This window comes from Eptesicus fuscus, chromosome 3 (assembly GCF_027574615.1).
Source record: "Eptesicus fuscus isolate TK198812 chromosome 3, DD_ASM_mEF_20220401, whole genome shotgun sequence".
Taxonomy (NCBI): Eukaryota; Metazoa; Chordata; class Mammalia; order Chiroptera; family Vespertilionidae; genus Eptesicus; species Eptesicus fuscus.
The window spans coordinates 36,744,105-36,767,086 of record NC_072475.1 but is presented as its reverse complement, the minus strand read 5'-3'; the positions used below and the strand labels follow the sequence as shown (position 1 = coordinate 36,767,086).

The window sequence follows — 22,982 nt, the reverse complement described above, 5'->3', positions numbered from 1 at the left end:
GTTCTAGAAACAGTGAGCACTTACCTGTGGAGGAGGGGCGGCAGATAGGCGATGTGGCTGAGCGTGGTTAGGTGGGCGATGCGTTGTTTACATTTCTCGCTCTTAAGTTGAGGTTTTCCTGTTTGTTTTGAATAGAGTATTTTCCAGTTCTTTTATCATGCATTGTCTGATGTATGTAATCACTACCTTTAAAATCCGTAAATACTATTTTTGCCATTTGAGTAGTTAGAATCAGACCCATAGGGGAGAAGTACTAAACTGTACTGGGGTGAAAACAGTATTTATATGGAAAAAGTTTTTCTTACTGTTAAGGAACTTAATGAAGGGACTCATTAATGGCTTAAAAATTGTTGCTTAGCTCACCATTAGTTAATGGAGAGGGACATTTGGTTATTCAAGTGATGGAGACACATTGTAAATGAAGTGGCCCTTGGTGGAGGTTGTATTTTTGCATTGGGTGCTTCAAGGAAGTGTTAAACATTTTAATAAACTTCTTACATGTGCCCAGGAATCTTTCTGTTACTTGTGTTCTCAACATCTAATTAAGGTTTACCATGATGCCATGATGCTTGCTTACCAAGAGAACAAGAAACAACTGCTTCCTGTGTGCTGGGAGCCTTCAAGCTAATGTGCAGGAAGGGGGTAGACCCTTCATAGAAACGTAGGGGCTACTCATGAAAAAATATGTGAACTAATGGACTTTTTGAACAGCAACCTGTTGAATAAATACATGTTTATATGTTGCAATGAAATATAAGCACAGTTTTGTCAAATGAGTAGCTGACAGGAATCCTCCCACAATTTACTACAGCATTATTTCTGACTGGACACATTTTGATGAACTTCATAGAATTAATTTGTTGGGTTTGTTCAGTTTCTGTATTTATATAAAAAGAATTGAGTGAAACGAGGATGGTGGTAAGTCAGGGGAGAGATGGCTAAATATTGACAATGTCTGGGACTTGTATTTTTCTAATACAAATGAATTTGACTCATTTCACAAATAACATTTACAGTATGTCACTGAAATGCAAAAAAAAAACAAAAAAACAAGAAAGTAGCTAACGGAGACATTTATGCATTCCCATAAAACAGAAGGGGTAGGCCCTCAGGGCTATGTAGTAAAGAATTAATAAGAGTATGGTCCAGCTTGGAGACCACCATGGTGGTATCTCCTGCTCTATCACCAATAGGAACTTGAATTTAAAAAAAATTAAAAAATAATTTTAAAAAAGCTGTGTGCGAGCTGTTGGAGAAGTTTCCTGTTCACCACCTCTGGGATTGGGCTAGTTGAATACAATGAATTGCCCTGTTAAGAGCCAGAGGAAAGAGATTCTGCTGGGGCTATGCTCTAGGAAAGGTGAGAGATGTTTTCTGTGCCATTTATACCTCAGGCTAATCTTGAGGTGGGTAGTATTGGGCTTTTTTTGTGGATTATGAAATAGAAGTGCAGAGAAGTTAATTCACTTGTCCAAGGCCTCAAAATGATCAAATGATGCACTACAGTCCGCCCTGTCTGTGCTCTTTCTAGATGGCTGTGGCTGCGCCAAGTTTTTCCAGCTTTGTCTTTTTTGTAGATATCCTTGCAAAAACTAGTGTTTCTAATCAGGTTTATAATTCTTTAGTTGTGTATCTCTACTAATAGGGTCAAGTGATTGCATGGATAAATGAAATTCATGGGATTCAAACATCATTGTGCTTAAATCTCTAGAACTGTTTAGTGAGATAAATCTTGTCAACTGCTGTATTTTCTACCTTAAGGTTGACCGTGGGTGAAGGGCCTCTCCAAGTACTACTGCCTGCAGAAATAAGAAAATGAGGTTCCAATGCCTATAATTAAGAAGGAAAAGCAAATAAAAGTACCCTCAGAGTACATATTCCTTGAATAAGAAACATCTCTATCTTGTGTAATACAGTGATTCCATCAGAGGTCTTCAAGGCCAACTGCCTGGGTTCAAACTCACACACTACATGTGACCGCGGGGGAGTAACTCCTGCTGTACTCAGTTTCCTCCTCATGGGGACAGTCCACTTTGTAGAGTTCAGACGATTGAAGAAGTGTATGTGTAAGGTGCTGAGGACAGTACTTGACATACAGTAAGCATCATGGAAATGTAAGGTGTTTGGGATGATGATGATGGGTTTGGATTTGAAGTTTGCTTCTTTGTATTACATTTTATTTGCTTGTTACTTGTTTTCATTGGTAGCATAATGTCATAGCAAGCATTTGGCAGCTTTATTTCCTGAGGTCCTTGTGGAAGTATTTGAAATAAATTTGGCTTAATTTATTTCTGTAAGTTGTGATTAAGGCCTACCTTGAAGAATTAGATTGGATTTTAATAATATCAAGTTATGTGGTTGGTGTAGGTACAGTGGTGCATCTTTTGCATGCCTTTGTTGCTATTCTGTCACTTGGGCTTGGACTTTTTAAATCCACTTGTACCATTTTAAATATTTTCCAACTTTAAAATTGTTTGTTTTTCAATGCCGTATCCGGCAGTACCGAGGATCTGCTTTTTTTGATTGGAGTGATTACTTTAAGTGGGTTATTGTTTCTCCAGCCTTGACCTTTCATCTGTATTCTTGTTCCATATTTCAGCTGCTGTCAAGACAGTTCTACTTGGAAGTTCTGTTCCTCTGAAATATCTGTGAGCCTTGTCTTATTTTCACTTCCCATTTTTTACTATTCTTAATTCAGCGATAATGCTAACTACTGTTGGAGTTCTATGAGTCAGGACTACCCAGATGCTTTGACAGGTACTTGTGACAAACTGAGTGGGTGATACCCTGGTTTTTAACAGCAGAGAAATCAAGGCTCAGGGGATAAGTGGCGTTAGGCCCAGTATGTCTGTTTTATAGCTAGTGTTCTTACTAGCAGTCTACTGTCTTCTCAGTGAGTGAGTGAAAAAAATGAATGAATGAATGAATGAATGAATGAATGGTTTTCAGTCTGGGTTATTGCATTAATTTTCTAGTAGGTTGCTTGGAGCAGCCTTTCTTCTTCATCCTATCTTCTGTAACTACTGACAGTGTAATTTATTTAAAATACTGACTTCATCATGTCACTTTCACTGCTGGAGAACCCATAATGGCTTCCCTTTGCCAACTGGATTGCGTTCATGTGCTTCAGTTTGGCTTTTAAGGCTCCATTCTACCTATTCAGCTTAATTTCCCACTCCTTTCCAACTGGGATTCTTGCCTGCCTACCAAATACTGCAGTTTTCCATACTCATTACTCTGCTGCTTTTGCGCATGCTGTTCCTTCCATTTGTCCTCTGGATGGCCTGATTTCAGTCCCACTTCTTCGATGAAGATTTTTCTGGCCATTCTGACTCAGGATATTTCTTCTCTGAGATTCCATTGATTTAGTGACTATCACAAACGTCATAATTATTCATTGTTTTATGAGTATGTGTCACATTATCCCAACTACACGTCATATTTCTTGGACTTTTTCCTTTTATAGTATTTTAAAGACTGTATTTATTGATTATTTTAGAGAGAGGGAGAGGGAGAGAGGAACATTGATCAGCTGCCTCCTGCACGCCCCCTACTGGGAATCGAGCTGGCAACCCCAGGTATGTGCCCTGACCAGGAAAGAACCTGCAACCTCTTGGTGCGTGGGACAGTGTTCAACCAACTGAGCCACATTGGCCAGGGTGTTAGCAGAATTCTTGACTTTCTCTCATACCATCTTCATGTTAAATGGATTGTTTCTACAAGGGCCAATGCTAAAATACAATGGCAGTCCTGTTGATATGGCAGAAACTTCTTTTTGAATTAGGCCTTCAAGGTTTAGGCTTACGATAGTCAACATTTAATTGTTAATTTTGAATTAAAAGAAAACTTACAGTGAAATGAAAATGAATAATTTTGTCTTCTTAATTCAAGAATGGTAGTCACATTGGTGAAAAACCTACTCTAGTTGGAAATCATGTCACACTAAGTTGGTTTATCTGGTTATCTTTATGCCTGTTTTAACTTAAGATTTTGGACTTTATGTATTTATTTTTAACCTCTCAGGCTTTTTTGCTTATTATTTTCTTGGTGGTGTGCCTAAATAAGATTTTATTTTTAGTTTTCAGTATGTGTGACAGCATTCTGACCACATTGGAATCCCATTTGAGCCATTGCTATGAATGTTTTAACATTTCGTATAGGATGTATCCATTATATTGTGTAAGTGGGTTTAATTTACCAGAAGAATGTCATTGTGACCATCTCCCTTCAGTAGGTTTTATGGTAAGGTTGGGCCGTATTACTAGTAGTTACAAACAAAACTGCATAATTTATTTGAAACACAGCTAATTTGTTTATATCCTTCTGAAATTTTTAATGTTTAGAGTTCTAAAATCTAAGTTTTTTAAAGCATGGTTTTTATTTGCATCAAACAAAATGAGTTGGATATTACCCTGCTTTCTGAGGGATTAGATTCTTAACTCAGAATTGATATAATCAAACTATAAGGGTCATGCTGAAAGATCAACAATTAAATTACAGTAAACATAGAAAGAGTATTCAGATTAAGGAAAAGATTTGTGTGCAATGAATAGTTTGAAGAATGAATGAGGAAGAGTAGGTATTGAATGTTTAAGCTGGAGGTTTGCCACCTGTTTTCCTCTGTAGCTGTGAAAGTTTCTTTCAGGAGGTAGGATTAAAAAAAAACAAAACACAGAAGAGAAACATGAGGAGCACAGGCCAAAGATGGTCATTCCAATATCTTAATAGAATAATTCTTATGAAATGGTACTCTGTATTCTCAAACTTTTATTTAAAGATAAAGATGTTTAACTTTTTAAATTATCTTAAAACAAAAACAGTGAAGAATTTTTACTCTTTAGGAACGAGATTTCAGTCTACTTCTTGATATCTTTATTTTGCCTTAGAACAAAGGTGGTACTAGAACTTTTTTTTTTTTGCATTGAGTCCTTTTAAACACTGAATGATAAGACATTATAATGAAATAATCAGTGACTGTTTTTATTCTTACTGCTTATCTACTTGCATGGTAGGAAGCATTTTAAATTTTAACTTGGGTTCACTATTAAGCAAATGAATTTTTATCAGTTTTTATTAAAACTGGGTTTTAGTTATGTGAGTAAGTGATTTAGCTTCTAGTAATATGTATTAAGAGGATCACATGAAATAGTAACTAAAGTTTGCTCATTCATTCAACCAATTTCTGTATTAAAATTCTCCAATTCTGTCATTTAATTTTATGTCATTTTTTAAAGGAAGATCTGCACGGAAATTTGCTTAATTTATGGTTTTAAAGACTAAAAAGATATACAACCTTGTGTAGAATAATAGTCAGAAAGTACTTGACATTAGCATGAGCAGATACATTGTTAGAGAAGTTACAGTGATAGCCTATTTTGGTGGTTACCTTCAACTGCTAATAAAACAAAAATTATGGATTAGGGAGTGGTTTTATGCTTTCTCCTTCATTCGAACAGGCTAATTGTGTACTAATTTTGTTCCATCTCTATTTTGATGCTATCAGATGCCATTAACTCAGAGTGTAAGGCAATACTTTGGGTTTTTGAAATAAGGTAGTAGGAATAATGAATGAATTTCCATAACATCTTATTTTCTCTACTTCTACATAATTATCCCTTTATGGTATAAAAGTTATCATGTGTGTGAATTTTTAGGTGTTGTTTGTAGCTGTGGCAATGTTCTTTTTTTAAAAAATATATTTTATTGATTTTTTACAGAGAGGAAGGGAGAGGGATAGAGAGTTAGAAACATCGATGAGAGAGAAACATCGATCAGCCGCCTCCTGCACACTCCCTACTGGGTATGTGCCCACAACCAAGGTACATGCCCTTGACTGGAATCGAACCTGGGATCCTTGGGTCCGCAGGCTGACACTCTATCCACTGAGCCAAATGTGTTAGGGCTGTGGCAATGTTCTTTGGCACCTGTTTATATAAAAATGTAATAATGCTATATACTTAAAAAATGTTGCCTCCACTAAACTGATGGATTTTATCTAAGTCACCCTTCTCTGGTTTTCTTAGTAAGCAGTGTACATTTGTGAGACCATATACAGGTTAGGAGTGCAGTCTGTTACTGTGTCAGGGAAATAGTTTTTCTATTCTTGTGCAAAAACTAACAGACCCTCCCAGAATTATTTTTTGTCTTTGGACTTTCTTATGTCCTGCCAGCAGAGGTCACCAGTTTTATTACCTGGTGAGAGATGTTTTGTGTGAAGTGAATTGGTCTTTTACAGTTTTGTTTCAATTTGATGCTTATGACTTTCTTGTTAGTGTTTTTTATTTTATTTATTTATTTATTTTTTATTTATTTATTTATTTATTTAATATATTTTTATTGATTTCAGAGAGGAAGGGAGAGGGAGAGAGAGAGAGAAACATCAATGATGAGAGAGAATTATTGATTGGCTGCCTCCTGCACGGCCCCCACTGGGGATCAAGCCCACAACCCAGGCATGTGCCCTTGATCAGAATCGAACTTGGGACCCTTCAGTCCGCAGGCTGACGCTCTATCCACTGAGCCAAAACGGCTAGGACTTGTTAGTGTTTTTTATAGAGTCTTCTCAAAGATACCTTTAAATGAAAAAAACAAGGAGGCAAGAGATCTTGTGTACTCTGTTGCCATTTTAGCTTAGAAAGGGGGAGAGGAGTGGAAAGGACACGCACATGGTGGTGGGGTGTGTTATGAGTATGTGTGTGCATGCTTGTCTTAATGTGTTTAAGGTGACTCCAGAAAGATGCACAAGAGACTTCTAAGAGTGGTTTTGGGGGCGGGGTTGGGGTGGGGAGATCAGGAGGCCAGATGTGGGAGAAGCTTATTTTTGTGCATAACCTTTTGAACTGTTTGAATTTTGTGTTAGTTTTATCATTTCAAAAAAAGGAATGATTGTGAAAAATCAAAGCTTCCAATTAAGAATTCTTAATCTTTTCTATTCCTTTCACTCTGGACAGTCAAAAGAAGAGAAAACTATGTTAATTTCTTTCATGCTTTTTAGTCAGTTCTTCAAGAGCTGGAACTGTGTATATTCCTGCATGCAGTTATTTTTATTTCTGATATTTGTTGGCAGAATTAGAGCCAGTGAGTATGATGATAAATTTTGGTTCTGTTTCATGATTGGGTCATCAGACCAGTAAAAGTATTTAGTGATAGTGACTGGTGATTTTTGAGTCCTATCCAAGGTTGATCATTAGAAATTAATTCATTGCAAACTTGAAAAGATTTTGGTTGTGTAGAAGTAATGGTGCCTGATTTCAAAGGTGTTGTTTTGCCAAAGACGTGGAAATTGGAGTGCCCATAGTTTAGCAGTTGATTTTTAATAATTATGATAATCTTTAATAAAATGGGATTTGTGGAACCATATATTCTGACATTGCATGGATCTTAACATGATTATGTATTATTGACTCCAAGGAGACAGATACATTAGACTTTGATTTCATTTTTGGCTGCAGTTGGTGTCACGTAATTGTACATTGGCTGTTTAGTTTATCCAAAGAGTTGCCTTCTAGTTGTGCTTATTACTTTTAACTTAAGCTGGAACAACCTCAGAGAAAGGTAGCACCTGTTTTTGTGTGCATTTTATTCTGCTGCTGTGACCTGACGCTAGTGTTTCCTGAGAGCATTGCCTCTTTTTAGAGCTAAGAGGATGAGGTAGGGTCTGTGCCTGATCTTTGGCAGTAGCCCTGACTGTAGGGTGTTAATGTGGTAAAGAGCTCACCTCTGAAGCCAGGTATACCTGATTTGAATCCTGTCACCTCTATTTATTAATTTGATTTTATGGCTTTGGGAAATTATATAACCATTCCAATTGGTTTCCACTCTGAAAAATGGGCGTAAAGGGTAATTAGTACTTTTCTTCATAGAGCATTTGTGGGGATTGAAATGTGGATGCATGTAAAGCAATTATTGTAGGGCCTGGCACAAAGGAAGCAATAAATGCTAGCTACTACTTGGTACTTTTGTTAGCTGCAGGAGGAACAGCTGTAGAGACAGGCAGAAAAGTGACACCCCTCCTGTAAACCTGTCATGGCTTCTTGTGGCAACTGCGGAGAATGGGATGGTTAGAATTCCCAAGTTAAAGGGCTAAGACCACCACATTTGGTGACTGAGCTTTTATTGCTCACTCTGAAATGATACTATGTACTGTGGAGCTGTGTTATTTCTGATACATATGCTGCCTTACAGTAATATTTTATGTTGAATTTGGTCATATCTTGATAATGTTTCAAGGAAAAAAGGTTGCTACCTTTCTTAAAAAACAGTCTTCTTGCTTTCTGGAATGGAATCTTGGCTCCTTTTTCCTGTCTCTGGGAGATCAGACACTGCTCTGCTCTCAGTGGGTACTGCTTGTGGACAAATCAGTCATTTTAAATAGGCGTGTTACACACTATGCAAACTTTGACTTGGACTCTCACTGAGAAATACTATGACATAACACAGGATGTGTCTATGTGCAAAAATACTGAAAGTTTTCAGGAAATGATATTTGCTTTAATATGGGGTACACATTTTCAATACTCGTATTTTTTGTTTAAAATCATGCAGGGTGACTCAAATATACAACATTAGAAAAGGGATTCATCCATTTTTACAAATTCATTGACCCTTGGACTCATTGTGTTCATACTGTAAGAATTGTGAGGGTCCGCTTGATAACCCAGCATCCTGCTATACAGCTTTTGGAGTCTGCAGAGACAATGAATATGCTCAAAACCTGAGTTAAAAGAAACAGACTTTGACCAGGTAAATTTGACTTGTCCACGTGTTCCCTGATACTCATATAGTCTTTCTAGTTTATTTCCTTTTGGGTCCCTCCCACCCCATTAGAACCCTGGCCTTTACCTGATACTTATAATGACGTTTTTGCCTGACTTTTAATCCTGATTTGGTGCTCTCCCTTTGATCTTGGCCTTCCCGAAGGGCTCAGAGCATGCACACACTCCATGCCTTTTGTCTCTTTAAACCAGCCATTACTGTACACGTGGTTCTGTGGCCCAGGTTGGCTCTTAATTCTGACCTCTTCTGATCTACTACTACCCACGTTCTAGCATGCGAACATCCTGTACTTCCTGTATTTTTATTGTTGAGTGTAGGTTGGCAGTGGCATGAGATTTTCATTTAATGATATGTGGTGATGAGACAGAGTTGGAAGATAGAGGAGGGTCAGAGTTGGAAGAAATAGGAGTAGGTCATGGTAACACTGTCAGGGTGAGCTGGGGCAACATCTGCTCCTGGCTACTGGTGAAAATATCCAGGACAATTTGAGATATTGGGTGTTTGGAGTGGAGATGTGGGGATAAGAAGTCTTGGTATTATTATTTGGAAGATGACTTTCCCCCCATTTTTGTTGTTGTTTTTTGTTAATCCTCACCTGAGGATATTTTTCCATTAATTTTTAGGTAGAGTGGGATAGGGAAAGACAGAGAGAAACATCAGTGTGAGAGAAACACATCGATTGGTTGCCTCCTGCACAAAGCCCCTACCAGGGCCCGGCCGGGGAGGAGCCTGCAACTGAGGTACTTGCCCTTGACCGGAATCGAACCTGGGACCCTTTGGTCCACAGGCTGACGCTCTATCCACTGAACAAAACTGGGTAGGGCTCCCCATTTTTATTGAGGATTTTTTTTGTCAGAGGGAGATAGTTGTTAGAAGGGTGATAGTTGAGGTGTTTACTGGAAACCAGAATTTGCTGTAAGGGAAGATAAGATTTTCAGTTTTAGAACTTTGAACTAAAATCATTGCCACAGCATTTTAGTGATATTTTAAGAAATATTTATAAATAAAAATTTTACAGTTCAGATAAAAAATTACCAAGCATAGTATATTAAAACATTAACATTTTCATTTTCCTCTGAGTGTTGTTAAAATAGGCAAGGCCCTATTAAATAGGGACATGAGCAGAGAATTTATATTAGAAGCTTTTGTGTTTTTTTACTCTGTTTATATGTCTGCTGGAGTGGACTTTTAAGTAGATAACTTAATCTTTTGTATCCCTGGGCTCTCTGCTTCTTGTATGTGGGCATGTTTTCTAATTTGTTGCTTCTCTACTTGGTTTGTTCCATTGTATTGGGTCATACACTCTCATGAATAGCTGCTGCCTTGTTTCCATCTAGTCTCATTTGCCTTTTTTGCATTTTCTTCCAGATGACTCATGCTAGTAGATAACATTGGTTGGTTGGTTCCTTTGGTCTGATAAATCAATGTATAAGTGACTCCTACAAGTGAGAACTGGTAGTAACAGGAAAAGTGGCTTTTTTTTTTTTAAGTTTGTGCATAACAGCATACTGATTTTTTGATAATTACTATGATAAATGCTCACGGTATAATTTATATGAATGCATATATGGCTTTATAGAGTCCTTAGGGAGAACATTTATACATACTATTTTGTCTGGCATTATATAAGGTGCTCAATAAATCTTAGTTTCTTCCCTTTAGTCTTCTTCTATGGTTTTTCCATCATACTCAATTCAAATGCCTTTCCTTAGCTCCCACCATGTGATCCTGCCCTTGGCCACTTCACAAACCTTATCATATTTCACAGCACCCTCCCCCTTGTTCCAGCCATACCAGCTCCACGCCCACTGAACAAGCTTACGCCTGTCTCAGTACCTTAATTGCTTTGCTCTGTGCTTCAGCCTTGGCCCTGCAATTGTCTTATGGCTAATTCCTTTTATGTCACTCTGATTTCAATTCCAATACCACCATCTCAGGGCACATCGAGCGGTCATAAGCTGCCCACTTCTTTGCCATTTTTGTTCCCATAGCCGTTTTCAGTCACAAGACCCTCTTATTTTCCTCATAGCACTTGAACATTTACATATATATACATACATACATACATACATACACACATACATACATATATGTATGTGTGTATGTATGTATGTATGTATGTATATATATGTATACATTTCCGTGTTCTACTGTAAGGATGAACCAGTAGTTTAAGGCTATCAGCTTGTCGGGAAAACATTTCTGAGAGAACAAGTCACTTAAATATATACATATACTAGAGGCCCAATACATGAAGTTCGTGCAAGGGGCTCGGCCCTTGCAGCCCCTTGCAGCCTCGGCTTCATCTGGAAGGTTGTTCTGCTGTTTGGTCTAATTAGCACATTAGCTCTTTATTACATAGGATGTGTTTATGTATATATATATATATATATGTTTGTATGTATACATATTTTTTACTCACCTCTATAGTTTAAGCTCCATGAGAACAGGTATGGGCTCTGTCATGTCACTCCAGGATCTAAAGCCAGGACCTGGTATGTGTGTGTTCAGTATGTATTTGAGAGAATTGTTCTTAGGAAGGTTCTCAAGACCAGCTGATAGCCTTAAACTGGTTCATCCTTACAATAGAACACTGGAAATAATTCATTAAAAGATCAGCATTTAGAGGAGGGTTGGAAGAGGCTTTATTACACATTGGTATGTACATTTGGAGGCCTAGGGAACATATGTATGTGCTTCCCACTTTTCTTGGAGGAATGTATTTAGAGATGGTATTAGAATCAATATGAAGAAAATAAATGGATGATTGATGAAATTTGAAAATGTGCTTGTGTTTATCATAACTGCTAGATTTAAGAGGTTAACACTTAATTTTTCTTAAGTTAAAGATACATATTTCATTTAAGTAATATGCTGAGGGCTAGATACTCCATTTATGTTTTATATAGGTTCTGGAAGTTTTGTAATTTGCCTTTACTTAACATTTATTTGTGATATTGTCTTTTTTTATATATTTTTATTGATGAGGGGGAGAGAGAGAGACAGAAACATCAATAATGATAGAGAATCATTGATTGGCTGCCTCCTGCATGCCCCCTACTGGAGATCAAGCCCATAACCCAGGCATGTGCCCTTGACCAGAATTGAATCTGGGACTCTTCAGTCTGCAGGCAGATGCTCTATCCACTGAGCCAAACTTGTCATATTGTCTTGATTAATCATGGTCAACTTCTCAAAGTTGTATATGAGTCAGAACTCTTAGTTGTGTGATAGAAACTCAAAGTTAGTTTAACCCGAAAAGGAAATTCATTGGCATATGGAATCCAAAATGGATTGAATAACTCAGCTATAGGAAGGGCATTGAGTCAGCCAAGCTTGTTTAGGACAACTAGATGTTATACCTTTCATTCATGATAAAAGGGCCCATTTGATACTACCAGAAATTTCTAACAATTTGTGTGTGTGTGTGTGTGTGTGTTTCTAGGTTAGTTTCATTCTCTCATAGTAGATTGGCATTCTTTACATGGAGGAAAACATGACTTGCCAGTGCCAGAGTTTCTATTCTGTTTTTACATGCTCTAGAGTAGGGACTATCTCTTTCTCTATTTTGTTTGGAAAGCTCTTGAAGCACTGATCAGTTTGGTTTGGGAGAGTGCTTTCCATGGCCCGAGGCCACATATGAACTACTAGAGGCTCGGTGTGCACCGGTGGGGACCCTCGGCCTGGCCTGCAGGGATCAGGCCGAAACCAGCTCTGACACCGCCGAGGGGTCCTGGATTGTGAGAGGGCGCAGACCAGGCCGAGGGACCCCACCGGTGCACAATCGGGCCCAGGGAGGGACCGTGGGATGGCTCCAGGGTGTGTCTGGCCTGTTTCACCCAGTCCCCATTGGCTGGACCCTAGCAGCAAGCTAACCTACTGGTTGGAGCGTCTGCCCCCCTGGTGGTCAGTGCACGTCATAGCGAACAGTTGGACACTTAGCATATTAGGCTTTTATTATATAGGACTAGAGGCCCGGTGCACGATTTCATTGGCTGGCCCTGTCCCTAATTGGGGTGGGGGGCTGACCGGGGGCAGGGCTGGCCAGGGGGAGGGGCCATGGGCGGTTGGCTGGCTGGCCCCGCCCCCTGGTCAAACTCCCGGTTGAGGGGACAATTTGCCTTTTATTATATAGGATGGCTGTTCTAAGTACCTGGTGGGAGTGGGACGAGAGCAGTGGGAATGACAGTTGAGTAAACAAGGAAACTGCTGGGCAGACAATCTTTCCCCCTCCCTCAACCCCTCTTCCTTCACCCCAAAATGTGTGTTCATTTATTTATAGTTGGGCAAGTTGTGCCTTTCGTCCATGATAAACGTTAGTGTAAAATTCTTTTAACTAGAATTGGCACCATTTTTTTTAATCAGGGGTTCCCAACCTTTTTAAATATAGCTTCATTTTTAATATGAAAAATTGAGGTTCCTTATGTGATAGTAATTTTATGTACCCTGTCTTTTGCTAAAATGGGTATTCAAATGAATTTGATTTCTTAAAATGAGTTATGTAGTAAAAATATTGATGCTATTTATTTTGTTTTTAACATTACTTCTAATTTAACAGATAATGGAAGTCAATATTTGAGGCAACTGTTAGAAAATTATCAACAGGTTAAATATATATATATATATGAGATATTTTAATCTCTGAGGAAGATAACCACCTTCATCCTAACCAGACAGTTATGGTAAATATTTTTTTTAGCATGTAACAAAATTTACAAGTTACATATTCCTACCAGTGGTTATATGGAGCAGTATTTTATTAGCTCACTAAAATAAGAAAATACCCATGTAAGAAAAAGCCTTTTGTGACTCAACTTGTTAATTTTTCTGGACTTCATTTGCTTCATCTTTAAAACTTTGAACTGGGCCTCTGATGTCTCTTCTGGGTTGAATGCTCTTTGAACCTATGATTGCACATGTAATTTAAATACTAAGCCAGTATTCAGCCAAATTAAATGGAAAATGTACAATACTGATCTCTTCAGGTTAATCATTACCTGAACTGATTTTCCTAAAAAAAGCATTTTCATTTCTCTGACACCTCAATTTTGAACAGATCAGCTATACAGAAAATATTCTTTAGGTATCTTAAGAAACTTCTGTTGTTTTATCCATTAATCTCTGAGTTCAGGTGCATTTGTTACATCCCATTTCATTGTAGAGAAAATTAAAAGAAATAACATCAAGTACATTTTTGAGATGATTGTTTCCTTTAATGCCTTTATTTTTTAACAGTTTATTGATTTTTAGAGAGGAATGGAGAAGAAACATGATGTGAAAGGGCAACATCGATTGGCTGCCTCCTGCAAACTGCCCACTGGGGATCAAGCCTCCAACCCGGGCATGTGTCCTGACAGGGAATTGAACCAGCAACATTTCAGTGAATGGAAGGATGCACAACCAACTGAGCCACGCTGGCCAGGCCTAATGCCTTTATTTTAATTGTATGATCGTTGAATGTCAAAGCCAATAATTTTTTGGCACTTTAGATTTAATTTTAATTTTGTTCTGTGTTCTACACTTCTGAAATTGTACTAAATCTATATCTCTTTAAGTATAATAAAATGATATTCACATTTATAATTTTTAAAATATTAAAATAAATTACAAGTGTTGTTCATATTAACTGAGAATCTGTATACATATCTATACTAATAAAAGGGTAATATGCTAATTAGACCAGAAGACCTTCCGAACAAAGCCATGGTGGCGGGGCCGAGAGGCAGAGGCGTTTAGGGGTAATATGCTAATTAGACCAGAAGACCTTCCGAACAAAGCCATGGTGGCGGGGCCGAGAGGCAGAGGCGTTTAGGGGCGATCAGGCCAGGAGGGGAGGGTGGTTGGGGGGCGAACAGGCCGGCAGGCAGAGTGGTTAGGGGCGATCAGGCAGGTGAGTGGTTAGAAGCCAGCGGTCCCGGATTGCGAGAGGGATGTCCGACTGCCTGTGGGATCAGGCCTAAACCGGCAGTTGGACATCCCTCGAGGGATCCCAGATTGGAGAGGGTGCAGGCTGGGCTGAGGGCCCCCCTCCCCCCCTACACTAATTTTGTGCACCGGGCCACTAGTATTGAAATAATTTACAATAAAAATAGGTATGTGAGTGGTATAACAGGAGAAGAGGAATATTTATTAGGCCATAAAGATGCCAAACAGGTTGATCTTTTCTGGCAAACTGTATTCTTTATGTGTAGGGTATAGTTTGTAAGTTGGACAGTAATGTGAATGGACAGGAAAGGTAAGAAGGGATCATATTATCAAGGGACTCTTTTGCTGTGATAAGAAGTTTGGACGTTCTTCTGTGACAGGGCAGGAGACTTTAAGCAGAATAGCAGGATTATGTTTCAGTCCTGGATATAGTTCATGATGGATGAGATTATGATTTGGGAGGGAAAGGGGCTTAGTTAGCTTTGGACAGGAAGGACAAAGTTGAACTGGTAGTGTAATAGGTGAGAATGACATTGCACCATTATTATAGCATTGCACCCTGGACCACGTTTCTGAATTCTAGAAAAATGAAAGCAATTGGAAATTCAGGAGTGAATGTTACTGAGAAGAGCTAAGCATCAGGTTTTCTTCTTTCTGGCTTGCTGTTGCTCCTCATTTTGAGGTGCATAGGGGTATGAAGATTGGGGGTTTATGGGGATGGGGAATTGATTTCATTTCCAAATACTTAATGGACAAAAGCAGAAGAACAACTGGAGGAGGGGAAATTGCTGCATGGGAACGAGGAATCCCCTTCTACATTATGATACACTAAACCAAGAGATAATTAAATTAGTTATTTGAGAATAGTCACAAGAAAAATAGACTGATATAGTGTAACTAGTTACTGAGGTTTCTAGTGGGTATAATTTGTATTCTAGGATAGTTACTTTTTCATGTTATTTCAAAACTTTTCTAAAGACTTTACATTAATATAAAAGTCATCAGAAACTCAGTTTGATAGTTGGAAACTCTGAATTAAGCACTGTTTAATTAATTAAAATTATATAAATAGTATAATTCTTTGTATTTCTGTGGCATCAGTCATCACTTCTCTTTCATTTCTGATTGTATTTACTTGGATTCTGTTTGTGTGTTTTTTTCTGAGTCTGGTTAAAGTTTTATCAATCTTGCCTGTCTTCCCAAGAACCAGTTCTTGGTTTCATTGATCTTTAGTATTGTTTTGTTTTAGAGACTATTTCGTTTGTTTCCACTCTGATCTTTATTATTTTCTTCTTTCTACTCTGGGCTTTGTTCTTTTTCTAGTTCCTTTAGGTGTAAAGGTTAGATTGTTTATTTGAAAATTTTATTGTTTTTGAGTTAGGCCTCTGTATTGCTATGAATTTCCCTCTTAGAACTGTTTTGGCTGTGTCCCATAGATTTTGGGATGTTGTGTTTTCATTATCACTTGTCTCAATGTTTCTTTTGATTTCTTCTTTGATCTTGTTGTTAACCCATTCATTGTTTAGAATTATGTTATTTATCTTCTGTGTATTTGTTTGTTTTTCCAGTTTTCTTCTGCAATTCATTTCTTGTGTCATACTGTTGTATGAAAGATGCTTGATGTGATTTCATTTTCCTTAAATTTATTGAGATTTGTTTTGTGGCCTAACGTGGTGTATTCTGGAAAATGTTCTATGTGTGCTTGAAAAGAAGGTATATTCTTCTTTGGGGTGAAGTATTCTAAAAAATATCAATTAAATTCATCTGGTCTAATGTGTCATTTAAGGCCGCTGTTTCTTTGTTGATTCCCTTTCTGGATAATCTATCCATTGATGTCCCCTACTATGACTGTATTACTGCCGATCTTTCATTTTATGTCCATCAATATTTGCATTATATGTTTAGATGCTCCTATGTTGGGTGCGTAAATGTTTACAAGGGTTATATCCTTTTGTTGAACTGATCCCTTTATCATTATGTAATGTCCTTCTTTGTCTCTTAATATAGCCTTGGTTTTAAAGTTTATTTTGTCTGCTACAAGTACTGCTACCCCAGCTTTTCTTTTGTTTTCCTTTTGCATGAAATATATTTTTCTCTTTTCAGTCTGTGCATGTATTTTGATCCGAAGTGAGCCTTTTATAGGCAGCATATGTATGGGTCTTGTTTTCCTCTTCATTCAGCCACCCTGTCTTTTGATTGGAGTATTTAACCTATTTACATTTAAAGTAATTGATAGGAATGTAGTTATTGACATTTTTATTCATATTTTTATCCTTATTTTTCTTCTTGAAGAATTCCCTTAATATGTTTTTGAAAAATTTTTCTTTTTATTTTTTAAATATATTTTTATTGATTTAGAGAGGAAGGGAGAGGGAGAGAGAGAAACATCAATGATGAGAAAGAATCATTGATCGGCTGCCTCCTGCACGCCCCCTTCTGGGGATCGAGCTCGAAACCTAGGCATATGCCCTTGACTGGAATTGAACCCAGAACTCTTCAGTCCACAGGCTGATGCTCTATCCATTGAGCCAAACTGGCTAGGCCCCTTAACGTTTCTTATAATACTAGTTTGGTGCTGATGAACTCTTGTAGCTTTTTCTTGTTTGGGGTCACTCAGCAAACTTTTAAAAGGTATCTATAGGTGTCCCAAAACATGTATACACACTTTAACAGCTAATAGCTCAATGGATGTTTCTTTTCAGCTTTTTCTAAGCTTTGAACAAAGGAAATCATCCTAAAACTAGAGGCCCGGTGCACGAAATTCATGCACAGGGCAGGGGGTGTGTGTGTCCCTCAGCCCAGCTTGTACCCTCTCCAATCTGGGACCCCTCGAGGGATGTCCGACTGCCCATTTAGGCCCGATCCCACCGGACATCCCTCTGACAATCCAGGACTGCTGGCTCCCAACTGCTCGCCTGCCTGCCTTCCTGATTTCCCCTATCCGCTTCTGCCTGCCAGCCTGATCACCCCCTAACCACTCCCAGTGCCAGCCTGATTGATGTCTAACTGCTCCCCTGTCAGCCTGTTTGCCCCCAACTTCCCTCCTCTGCCGACCTGGTCACCCCTAACTGCCCTCCTCTGCAGGGTTGATGGCCTCCAACTGCCCTCCCTTGCAGGCCTGGTCCTTCCCAACTGCCCTCCCCTGCTGGCCATCTTGTGGTGGCCATCTTGTGTCCACATGGGGGTAGGATCTTTGACCACATAGGGGCAGCTATCTTGATCTTGTGTGTTGGAGTGATGGTCAGTCTGCATATTACTCTTTTATTAAATAGGATAGAGGCCTGGTGCACGGGTGGGGACCAGCTGGTTCGCCCTGAAGGGTGTCCTGGATCAGGGTGGGGCTCCCTTGGGGCGTGGAGAGGCTTGGGCGAGGGGCCTGTGGTGGTTTGCAGGCCAGCCACGTCCCTGGCGACCCAAGCAGAGGCCCTGGTACCTGGAATTTATTTACCTTTTACAATTGAAACTTTGTAGCCTGGAGCGGAGCCAAGCCTCCTGCTCAATCCGTGGCTGCCGCCATTTCTGTTTGGATTTGTTTACCTTCTATAATTGAAACTTTGTATCCTTGAGTGGAGGCCTGGGCCCTCCAGAGTGTGTGGAAAGCTTGGCTTCCTCTGTTGCCGGGGAAACCCAAGCCTCCCTTCTGGTAGCGATCTTGGTTGGGGTTAATTTGCATACTCACCCTGATTGGCTCGTGGGCGTGGCTTATGTAGCAGAGTGATGGTTAATTTGCATATTACTCTTTTATTAGAGAGGATGCTACTGAAATTTGAAAATGCAGTTGGAGTACAAACATTGCCTTTATAACTATTCAAAGTGTGGATACATTTTTGGGGGTGCATGGTGTCCAGAGGGTTTGATAACTGTTTTCACTCCTTTTTAGGTTTAACTGATTTGAAATAATGGGTGAAGCCAGTGAAGCTTTGAACAAAGAAAATTTACCCACTAGACTTTTTTTGTGTTTGATACATAAAAGATAAAGTTTACAGTACAAAACTGCAACAGTTGATGACATGTGGGCTCACAACTACCAAAGGAAATGATCTTGATGCTTGCTATTCCATTGCTTTGCGTTAGTGTCAGCAGTGCTTGGGCCAGGACAGTCATTAGTTTGAAAATAGGTGTTGACAAAAAATTACTCATATCTGTAGATTTTTTAACTTTTGATAATGAACTTCCTATAATAATAAAAGTGTAATATGCTAATTAGACCAGATGTCCTTCTGGACGAAGCCGGGGCTGCGAGGGAAGCCTGGGTTCTGGGTGCCTGCCGGCAGCCAGAGGGAAGCCCAGGTCCCAGGTGCTGGCAGCCGGAGGGAACCCTGGGTCTTGGGTGCCAGAGGGAAGCAGGTGCCGGCAGCCGGGGGAAGGCAGGCTTATTACTCTTGCACAGATTTCATGCATTGTGCCTCTAGTATGTTAATAAACACTGACTTTGTAATTATTCAAAATGTGTCTACATTTTTCTGGGACATCCTATATGTGCCAGTATTCTTAGACATTGGGGATCCATGGACAAATAAGACGTGGCCATTGATCCCAAGACATCTAGATGTGAGAAAGATAGAGCCCCCCCCCCCCAACCCCCTAACATTTTATTGAGCGCCTATTATGTGCCAGGTGTGCTATAAGTTAACATGAAGTAATAATTTGATAAGGAAGGCACAGGTTGCTTTTAGGAGTCAGTGTAGGGTACTTATTCCAGTGTTGGACCAGGTGGAGTATGGAACAAGTCTTAAAATGACTTGATTTTAGCTATATGTGAGATTGAGTGGAAAGAGGAAGGGGAGGGAAGCCATTCCAAGAGGTGGGATAGCAGTGCAAAGACCAGTAGGGATAATTATTTATGAGTTAGGTCTAGAGATAAGTGTCTGTGTGTATGTGTGTGAAATGTTGGTGTTTGGGGCTGAAGGAGGAAGTCGCAGGATTCCCATCATGAAGGCCTTTTTGCGTAAGCCAGGGCTTTGGAAAGTTGAGGGACCTTTTGAAGGAGTTAAGTTGAAGGGTAATGTAGTCAGATCCTGACAGCACCTTGGAGGGTACTGCTATAATAGAGGTGAGAAGTGCAAGTTTTAGCTAAACACTGCAATAGTAGTTCCCAGGCTTTATTGTGGATCACCTGGAGAGCCTGTTAAACATGTTTTAACATTTCTCAGCTCCATCCCCCAGAACCCATTTTGGTGCTCACTGGGCTATGATAAGGAGAGTGAAGAGAAGTGGATTGGTGGAGGAATTTGCTTTTTGAAAACTATGAATCTGAACGTGTTTAAAGAGGTGGCCATTGTGGATAATAGAGATACTCCCCTAATCTTTTTTTCAGTGCTCCTATCCCATCTTGATCTTGGTCTCTTAGATTTTTAGAGCTGCTGGCTTTTGTGACTAGTGAAGAAAGGGTGGGAATCAGTTTCTGGAAACATTTACATGGATTAAATGTTCAAAAATTTTTTTATATTACCATCTGAAAAATTATACCATCCATTACTAGAAATGTTTGCCTTTTGTCTATTGAGCTTAGTTATAATAGTCACTATAATAATACAGTGGCATTCCTAGTATGCATGGAATGACTAGTTTCCGAAGTGTTTTAATGTGGTAGAATTATCTTGGGTAGTTTTTTATTGAGCATATTTGCCCTTACCATACCTCCCTCTCCCCCCCCTCCCCCTTCTCTCTCTCTCTCTGTAATTCAATTCTTTATTAAGGAAATTTGATTCTTTTGTTAGAACTTTTTAGATTTGTGTTTGCAAACATTTAACATGGGGGTGGGGAGGGGAAACCAAGAACAACCCACACTACCCTTTCCCCCAGCTTCTGCGGCAGAAGCAGGACCTAGAATAAGGCTCCAGATAGGGGTTTTCACTTGAACCTTGCCTGGCTCGCGCTCCGGGTCCCCAAAATGCCTTCATAACCTGGGAACTGGGTTCTGGATAGCGTCAGGGGACCGCTGGGTCGCCTTCTCCCGGACAGCGTCAGGGGACTGCTGGGTCGCCTTCTCTTGAACAGTGTCGGGTCGCAGCCTCCCAGACTTTGTCGTGGGACCGCTGGATCTTGGCCACCCGGACTTTGTGGGGGAGGCCTGGATCGCAGCTACCCGGATTGCAGTGGAGAAGTTCCGGGGCTTGGCCTCCTGGGCAGCGTTTTTCCACGAGGAGTTGGCGGTGATAGTGAGCCAAGTTCATGATCATCTTGGACACATCCTTTTGGTAAGAAGGCCGACCAAATATCAAGATCTCAGCCTCGCCTTCAGGGTCCCACTGATTAATGCGAAGCAGGGTGTGCAACACACACTCAACGTGCGGAATGTGCTCACCCGGGCAGAAGATGGCTTCCACCAGCCACGCCTCGAGGTGAACTGTCTTCGAGCTCTTGAGTTACTCCGTGTGGAACCAGTAGGGCTGCTTCGCCTTGTCACCCAGCACCTGGAATGGCGCCCCTCCCCGCTGCTCCAGTTGTACGAGCGCCAGAAAGCACTTGGTGGTGGCTATGCTGCAGCGGGACACGCTGAGAGTGCTGGTGTAGATGCAAGTGGGCCTGGCTACCTTACCATATACTTTCCTTAGCTTTGACTCTTTAATGATGTCTCCTGCAAAAATGTGACTGAAATGCAAATTTGATTTTTGAAAACTATGAATCTGAACATATTTAAATAATGTTTTTTAAAAGCATGAATAGTTCTAAAATTTGAAAATCTAACTCTGTGTGTGTGGCTGCCAGGTGGTTATAATAATAATATTCATGAGACTGATGATTCTACAAGTTATGAATGTAGATTTAAAGTCTTCAAAGAAATCAGTATCCATGGGATTCAGTCTTTACTGATTTTTGAACATACTGAAGTGATAAATGCTCATTTTTTATCTTGATTAATGAACAATATTATCTAAGGAAGTAGTAAAACACCTGAACAACTGAAATGGAACTTTCATTTTGTTAAAGAGAATAATGCAGTCAAGTTTAGGGATTCAGGAATCCTAAACTAACATGGGAAAGTAAATCGTAGAAGGTTAGAGGACAGAATGATTTAAAAAAAAACTTGCTTAGTTTGATATGGTTGATTGATTATTGGGATAATTGGATTGGTAAGGCAAAGGCAGAGAGAGTGGGTTAATATTGAGGTTTTTTGAATAATAATGATTTTAGAGACCATATTGTATTTTTATAGCTTTAGTTTTAGAGGTGGGGAGATAAGTCCTTTAAGTGGCCACAGTAGTTTCAATGTGGCCCCTAGCATGGATGTTGCTATTCTTGATTTATATTGAGTGGTGTGTAGAAAAATGGTATTTATTTAGTATTACTGCAGGGAAGTTATTTTTTTGGGCTTACACAATGCTAAGGTTGTTAGTGGTAGTCCAGTTTTCTTTAAGCTATTGGGGCAAAGTACCACATGATTTCCTAATCACATCCACATACAGGTCAGTCGGCTTCTTACCTCCTCTTAGTAGTTACTGCTTCTGAACTTTCTCCTAGAAGAATGCCATAGCGATGTACAGGATTTTCAGTCCTTAACACACAGCATGGAACTTAGGGATGTACTACTTGCCAGAGTTGTGGTCATGCTTTAAATTCTCATATTTGAACTGGAATTGCCAACAGATTTTTCTTTAGAAAGAATCCTATCTAATAAAAGAGAAACATGCAAATTGACTATACCTCTGCTACACCAACAAGCCACGCCTACCAGCCAATCAGGAGTGAGTATGCAAATTAACCCAACAAATATGGCGGAGGCCACGGAGCTGCAGAGAGCAGGAGGTTTGGGTTGCCCCTGGCGATGGAGGAAGCCAAGCTTCCTGGCTGGCCCTGGCCTCCCCTCAAGGCCACAAAGTTTTAATTATAGAAGATAAATAAATCCCAGATACCAGGGCCTCCGCTTGGGTCTCCGAGGGGTGTGGCCGGCCTGCAAACCACCACAGGCCCCTCGCCCAGGCCGCCCCATGCCCCAAGGGAACCCCCACCCTGATCCGGGACACCTTTCAGGGCAAATCAGCCGGCCCCCACCCGTGCACCAGGCCTCTATCCTATCTAATAAAAGAGTAATATGCAAATTGTCACTCAGACACAAGATGGCTACCCCATGTGGACACAAGATGGCCACCACAAGATGGCCAGCAGGGGAGGGCAGTTGGGAGGGACCAGGCCTGCAAGGGAGGGCAGTTGGGGGCGATCAGGCCAGCAGGGGAGGTCATTTTAGAGGGACCAGGCCTACAAGGGAGGGCAGTTGGAGGTGATCAAGCCTGCTGGGGAGGGCAGTTAGGGGTGACCAGGCTGGCAGAGGAGGGAAGTTG

The 22,982-nt window shown here is 40.0% G+C and overlaps 1 protein-coding gene and 1 pseudogene across 4 annotated transcripts in view; one reads left to right on the top strand and one right to left on the bottom strand.

The window, feature by feature from the left end:
• The window catches only part of LOC103286814 (ATP-dependent RNA helicase DDX54-like), an 85,837-nt pseudogene extending 82,510 nt beyond the window's left edge, over nucleotides 1–3,327 (bottom strand).
• Nucleotides 1–22,982, top strand: part of TBL1XR1 (TBL1X/Y related 1) — a 167,654-nt gene that overhangs the window by 2,230 nt on the left and 142,442 nt on the right. The window lies entirely within an intron of this gene.